We start from the raw sequence: 7,979 nt of genomic DNA on the forward strand, positions 1-7,979 counted from the left end.
GACCTGGTAATTACACCACTGGTGGGATCCCCTATGATAAGATCCTTAGGGTGGTCTTTCTGAATTCTGATAGATGGCACTTTGGTGGTTGCATCTACTTCACATTCAGGAGGAGGTTCCTGTACTTCTTCAGACTTGACTGGACTGTCAGTTAAACTGTCAAGGAATGTTTCAACATCCTCCATGACATCGGTTCCTTCCTCTTTATCGTCCACAATAACATTTATGGATTCCATCAGGACATTGGTCCTGTAGTTGAACACTCTGTAGGCTCTGCTGTTTGTGGAGTATCCCAAAAATATACCTTCATCACTTTTGGGATCTAGCTTCCTTCTCTGTTCACGATCTGTGAGAATGAAGCATTTACTTCCAAAGATATGAAAGTACTTCACAGTGGGTTTTCTGCCTTTCCATATTTCATATAGAGTGGAGGAGGTTCCTTTTCTCAAGGTGACTCTGTTGTGAACATAGCAGGCGATGTTCATTGCTTCAGCCCAGAAGTGCATGGGGAGCTTCTTTGCATGAATCATTGCTCTGGCAGATTCTTGAATAGTTCTAATTTTTCTTTCAACTATTCCATTCTGCTGAGGAGTTATAGGTGAGGAGAACTCATGACTTATTCCTTCAGACGAGCAAAACTCATCAAACTTGGAATTCTTGAACTCCGTACCATGATCACTTCTAATCCGGACCACACAACTGTCCTTTTCCCTTTGGAGTCTTATGCACAGGTCTTTGAAGACATCAAATGTATCTGACTTCTCCCTGATGAAGCTTATCCACGTGTATCTGGAATGGTCATCCACCACCACGTATGCATACTTCTTCCCACCAAGACTTTCAACCTGCATAGGTCCCATTAGGTCCATGTGCAACAGTTCCAGAACTCTGGAGGTTGTGGGATGTCCCAGCTTTGGATGTGACATCTTGGTTTGCTTGCCCACCTGGAATTCTCCACAGACTCTTCCTTCATCAATCAGGAGCTTTGGAATTCCTCTGACAGCTTCCTTGGATATTATCTTCTTCATTCCCCGTAAGTGAAGATGTCCAAGACGTCTATGCCACAACTTCACATCCTGTTCTTCCTTGGCTGAGGAGCATGTTGTGGAAAGGTTTGAGACTTCAGGTTCCCACAGGTAGCAGTTATCTTTGGACCTGGTTCCTCTCATAACTTCATGATTGTCACCATTTGTCACAATGCATAGCTCCTTAGTAAACTGAACATGAAACCCTTGATCACACAGTTGACTTATGCTGATGAGGTTTGCAGTTAGTCCTCTTACTAACAGCACATTATTCAGTTTTGGCACTCCAGAACAGTCCAGTTTGCCCACACCTTTTATTTTTCCTTTGGCACCATCACCAAAGGTCACATAGCTGGTAGTGTGAGGTTGAATATCTACCAGTAGATTTTCCATACCAGTCATGTGTCTTGAGCATCCACTGTCAAAGTACCAGTCTTCTCTGGAAGAGGCCCTTAGAGCAGTGTGTGCTATCCTAGCATACCATTGTTACTTCTTAATGGAAGCATAGGGCTTATGTGTTTTATGCTTAGGCTTAATATGCAAGGCTTGGTTAGGGAAACCTTGAATCCAGTAGCAGAAGGCTTTTATATGACCAAGCCTACCACAGTGGTGACACCTCCACTCCTGGTATTTCCTCTTCTGATGATCATTCATCCTAGTTCCTCGATGTTGAGACATTGGCTTTGACTTCCGCTTGAACTTCTGAACTTTAGCCTTTGGGCGTTTGTGTTCAGTTGAGGATCTTTTCCCAAATCCAAGGCCAGATTTGGTTCCACACTGCTGTCCCACCTTTAGAATCTCCTCCAAGGTGTCAGTTCCCTTATTCATCATTCTGATGGATTTAGTCATCTGATTCAGCTTGGAGGTCAGCAGGGTTATCTCACCATTTAGACCCTCTATGACAGACAGTTGCATCTGTCTCTCATCTTCCAGTTCCTTGATGAGTTTCTTTTGCTTTTCTCCTTGTGCACGCACTTCTGCACTGGTGGAACACAGCTTCTTATAGGCTGCAGCAAGTTCATCAAAGGTCAGTTCATCTGCACTTGAGTCATCTTCAGAGGCACATACACTGGTTAGTGCAGTGACATGTTTGGCAGATTCTCCTTCAGATTCACTTTCAGAGTCTCCTTCAGACCATGTGATAGCTAACCCCTTATTTTGCAATTTGAGGTAAGTAGGGCATTCATCTCTGACGTGTCCATACCCTTCACAACCATGACACTGGATTCCCTTGCCGTGATTGAACTTCTCATCAGAAGTTGATCTTTTCTTAATGTCAGACGGGATGTTCTAGACATTGGGTCTACCTCTTTGATCAATCTTCTTCACGAACTTGTTGAACTGTCTCCCAAGCATGGCTAAGGCTTCTGATATACTTTCATCACCTCCAGTATATCCTGCTTCTGACTCCTCTTCAGCATTAGATACAAAAGCTATGCTTTTGTTCTTCTTCTCAGCATACTCACCCAAGCCCATTTCAAAGGTTTGGAGGGAACCAATGAGTTCATCCACCTTCATGTTGCAGATGTCCTGCGCCTCCTCTATGGCTGTGACCTTCATAGAAAATCTCTTAGGCAAGGACCTGAGAATCTTTCTTACAAGTTTCTCTTCAGCCATTTTCTCACCTAGTCCACCAGAGGTGTTTGCCATTTCAAGAATATTCATGTGAAAGTCATGAATAGTCTCATCCTCTTTCATCCTCAGATTTTCAAACTTGGTGGTCAGCATCTGAAGTTTGGACATCTTCACCTTGGAAGTACCTTCATGAGTTACCTTGAGGGTATCCCAAACTTCCTTAGCTAGTTCACAGTGGTGTACGTGCCTGAAGATGTTCTTGCTGATTCCATTGAACAATGCATTCAAGGCCTTGGAATTTCCAAGAGCTAATGCCTCTTGCTCCTTGTCCCACTCTTCTTCAGGAATCTGCACACTGACTCCATCTTCACCTGTCCTCATTGGATGTTCCCATCCTTTATTGACAGCTCTCCAGACTTTGTTGTCTAGAGACCTTAAGAAGGCTATCATACGAGGCTTCCAGTCATCATAATTAGAGCCATCCAACATGGGTGGTCTGTTTGAGTGTCCTAACTCCTTGTCCATGGTACTAGAAAGTAACTTCCCTAGATCTCACCCAGAAGTTCATAGGCAGGGTGCCTGCTCTGATGCCAACTGAAATTCTAGTTATCAGACTTTGGATGTCACACTGGTTGTTATGACATCCAATTCTGCACAGACAGGGATTATGCAGAACTTAACAGTAAGTGCAGTAAATAACACAAGTAATTGTTCACCCAGTTCAGTCCAACATGACCTACGTCTGGGGGCTACCAAGCCAGGGAGGAAATCCATTATTAGTAGTATCAATTCAAAGCTAAACTCACCCTTTTACAACTTATCACTTAATCCCTACCCAATGCAATTTCAATCTTAACCTAAGATCAGAGTTCCTACTCACTCCCCCTCAATCACCTCAGTGATTACTATCTTTAAACAATATTAAAGACAAGTTGAAGTCACACTTCAAACAACTCTTGATTGTGCTTCACAGCTTTAATCAAGATACACAGCACTCACGCTTAAAAGCTTTGAGTGACACAACACTTACAACTCAATGAACACCCTATGCCAAAGCTATCATCTACTTGATAATGACTTGGCTTACAAGATACGTCTAATACAAGACTCACAAAAATACAGCAGTGAAGTATGATGGACACACAAAATCTTCACGCCTCAAAATCCCTGAAACTGAATGAAGGAACGCCTTCCTTTTATATTGCAGTATCCTGGGCTTTTGCACCTGTATTCTTCTGAATTTAAGGTCACACAAGTTTCCATAAATTCAACATTTAGGTTACTAACAAATAGGCTATTTGTTAGGTTTATTGAATGTAGATTGGTTGTTGATTTCCTGGTTTTTCTCTAAGCTGTTGACTTCCTGAAGAATAGCCTGAGAAAAAGCTGAAACAGAAAACTGAACAACCTACAATATAGCATATGCTGGCAGGCATGAATGTCACGACATTCAGCTTGACATCAAGGTCCATATGCTGAGTCTGTTTTTCCAGAAAACAGACTGTACAATTTTGCTGACCTGTACATGATCAAAATGACCGTACTACAGTGAAAGCTTACATTAATAAATGTCAAAGTGTCCAACTTAACATTTACACACTTGGCCTTAAGTTAGTTCTGTTATTCTTTTTGAAGAACAAACTAAGTTACATGCTGAAGTATAGCAAAACACCACTCTGTCTAATCTTTAGCAGCTGCTGTCAATGATGAATGTCATAACATCCAGTTTGACATTCAGTCAGTAGGCCTTATGCCAGGTCTGGTCTTTCCTTGATAACCAGACTGGAAATAGATACTAAATTCTAACAGAACACCTGTTGTTCTATTCCTTAGTATCTGTTGACAGGTATGAATGTCACAGCATCCAGTTTGACATTCAATAAATCCTGTGTTAGCTATTCCTGCAGTAACTACACTGTAGTCACACATACATGTCATGACATCAGTCAAGACATTAGTAACCATCTAGTGTTTTACCATATAATGCAGCCAATTAAACACCTACAATGGGGATCTGAAAACCAAATAAAGGTTTCACAAGGATCCAAGACTCATTCACAAACACAGATGCAAACGAATATCATAAATCCTCATCTGGGGATAAATGATGAACTGCAAAGAGAACAACACATCAACTCTACTGGAGATAAATGATGAATTGCATGGGGAGAAACTCGTCAATCAAATGCAAAGGATGAACGACGAACTGTTGGGGAGGTAAAAATCATCAACTAACTGCTTGGGGAAGACAACAATGCTTCACACATCAAGACTTTACCGTTCTTAGATTGTTGTTGACATTCCTTTTTGAAATCGACGTTCTTAAAGTAAATACCTTATTATTTTAGAAGAATGTTTATTCATATATTTATTTCAAAATTATCATCATAAAATTCAATTTTATTAAAAAAAAACAAATAAGAATAGAAATAATTAGATAAAAGCTCTACTTTATTTAATATAGTGGAAGTCCACAAATGGCGGGACTCCATGGATCTTTACAAAGTTTGAAAATGGTAATTTACATGGAAAAGGGCTACATTGAATACAATGACCACTACTCTCCCTGTCAACTTTGAAATCCACTGTGCTCCTGTCTTCTATTGAAAATGATGAATCAGAACCAAACGACTGTTCAAAACTGCTTCAACGATCAGGACCAGCCGGATGCAGTTACTTGCCATAATCCCTAAGTTTTGCCTAGATTTCCCCAAGGTGGGGTACTCAACCTACCAGGATGATTTTCTGTTTTATGTCTCTAATTTTTGCCTGGATCGCCTTTTTGGGTTTTCAATCCACCGAGATGCTCATTTTTGCCTAAGTCGCCCTTTCGGGTTTAACTTAGCGAGTTATTCTTTTCTTTTTTAGGAAAAGGATTTCTTGATTGCATCGGCGTTCATAGTATGAGCGAACTCTTCACCATCCATAGTTGTAAGAATCAATGCACCACCTGAGAAGGCTCTCTTAACAATGTATGAGCCTTCATAATTAGGAGTCCATTTTCCCCTAGAATCAGGTTTGAAAGATAATATTTTCTTGAGCACGAGGTCACCTTCTCGAAACAAACGAGGTTTGACCTTCTTATCAAAAGTTTTCTTTATTCTTTGTTGATATAACTGACCATGACACATGGCAGTCAATCTCTTCTCTTCAATCAAATTCAACTGATCATATCTGGTCTGACACCATTCAGCTTCAGTCAACATGGCTTCCATCAGCATACGCAATGACTGGATCTCAACCTCCACGGGGAGCACAACTGCCATGACATAAACAAGAGAGAAATGGGTTTCCCCTATTGAAGTGCAGACAAATGTACGGTACCCATGCAAAGCATACGGTAGAATCTCATGCCAATCTTTGTACATCATAACCATCTTCTGAATAATCTTCTTAATGTTCTTGTTCGCAGCTTCAACAACCCCATTCATCTTGGGTCTATAGGGAGAAGAATTATGATGTTCAATCTTGAAGCCTTTACAAAGAGCTTACACCATATTGTTATTCAAGTTCAATCCATTATCAATAATGATCTTAATTGGCACACCATAACGGTATATAATCTGATTCTTGATAAACCTTACAACAACTTGCTTGGTCACATTTGCATATGATGTCGCTTCAACCCACTTTGTAAACTAATCAATAGCCACAAAAATGAAACAATGTTTGTTTGAAGCTTTGGGCTCAATCATGTCAATCATATAAATTCCCCACATGGAGAAGGGGCATGGATAGGAAATGAAATTCAACAGTGTCGGAAGAACATGAATCTTATCTGCATAAATTTTACACTTGTGCCATTTCTTCACAAACTTGCAACAGTCAGATTCCATTGTCATCCAATAGTAACCTGCTCTCAACATCTTCTTCATCATAGCATGTCCATTGGAAGGAGTACCAAAAGAACCTTCATGGACTTTAATCATCAACATGTCTTCTTTGTGTCTATCCACGCATCTGAGCAAAACCATATCGAAATTTCTCTTATAACGCACATCACCTTTCAGGTAAAAGTTGCCAGCTAATCTTCTCAAAGTCTTCTTATCTTTCAAAGATGCCCCAGACGGGTAAATCTGACTTTGGAGGAAACATTTGATATCAAAATACCATGGATTTTTCATCTTTGACTTCTTCAACAGCAAACACATGAGTTGGCCTATCAAGACGCATCACAGTCAAATTAGGAACTTCATTCCAAAACTTTACCATAATCATGGAATCCAATGTTACAAGAGCATCTGCCATCCGGTTTTCATCTCGAGGGATATGATTAAACTCAACCTTTGTAAAGAAAGTTGAAATTCTTCTTGCATAATCTTTGTACGGTACCAAACCGGGTTGATTCATCTCCCATTCATCTTTGATCTGATTGACAACCAAAGCTAAATCTCCAAAGACGTCCAGATATTTGATTCTGAGATCAATGGCTTCTTCAAGCCCCATAATGCAAGCTTCATACTCTGACATATTGTTTGTACACTTGAAGGTCAATCTAGCTGTAGACGGAAAATGAGTGCCTTGAGGAGTAATAGTCACTGCCCCAATGCCATTACCATACGAATTAACAGCTCCATCAAATACCATGCCCCAACGGGAACTAGGCTATGACCCTTCTTCAAACAATGGTTCATCACAATCTTTCATCTTCAAGTACAAAATCTCTTCGTTAGGAAAATCATATTGCACTTACTAATAATCTTCAATAGGTTGGTAAGCTAAATGGTCAGCCAAGACACTACCTTTGATAGCTTTCTGAGATTGGTATTCAATATCATACTCTGATAGCAATATCAGCCAACGGGCAATCCTCCCAGTTAAAGTAGGCTTTTCAAAAATATACATGATGGGATCCATTTTGGATATCAACCAAGTAATATGATTCAACATATACTGGTGTAGACGCTTAGCAGCCCAAGCCAATGCACAACATGTCTTTGTAAGAATACAATATCAAGACTCACCGTTGGTGAACTTCTTACTGAGGTAGTAAATTGCATATTCTTTCTTCCTAGATTCATATTTCTAACCAAGAACACAACACATACTCTCTTCCATCATAGTCAGATACATGATCAATGGTCTTCCTTCAACAGGCAAAGACAGAATCAGACGTTCCAATAGATACTCTTTGATACTGTCAAAAGCTTTCTAGCATCCTCGGATCAATCAAAAGAATGATCTTTCTGAAGGAGCTTGGATATAGGCGCACATGTGGCAGACATGTGTGATATAAATCTCGAAATATAGTTCAAGCGGCAGAGAAAACCTCTGACTTGCTTCTCAGTTTTGGCTGCAGGCATCTCTTGTATTGCTTTGACCTTGGCAGGATCAACTTCAATACCCTTCTCGCTGACAATAAATTCTAATAACTTACCA

This window comes from Lathyrus oleraceus, chromosome 6 (genome assembly GCF_024323335.1).
Source record: "Lathyrus oleraceus cultivar Zhongwan6 chromosome 6, CAAS_Psat_ZW6_1.0, whole genome shotgun sequence".
Taxonomy (NCBI): Eukaryota; Viridiplantae; Streptophyta; class Magnoliopsida; order Fabales; family Fabaceae; genus Lathyrus; species Lathyrus oleraceus.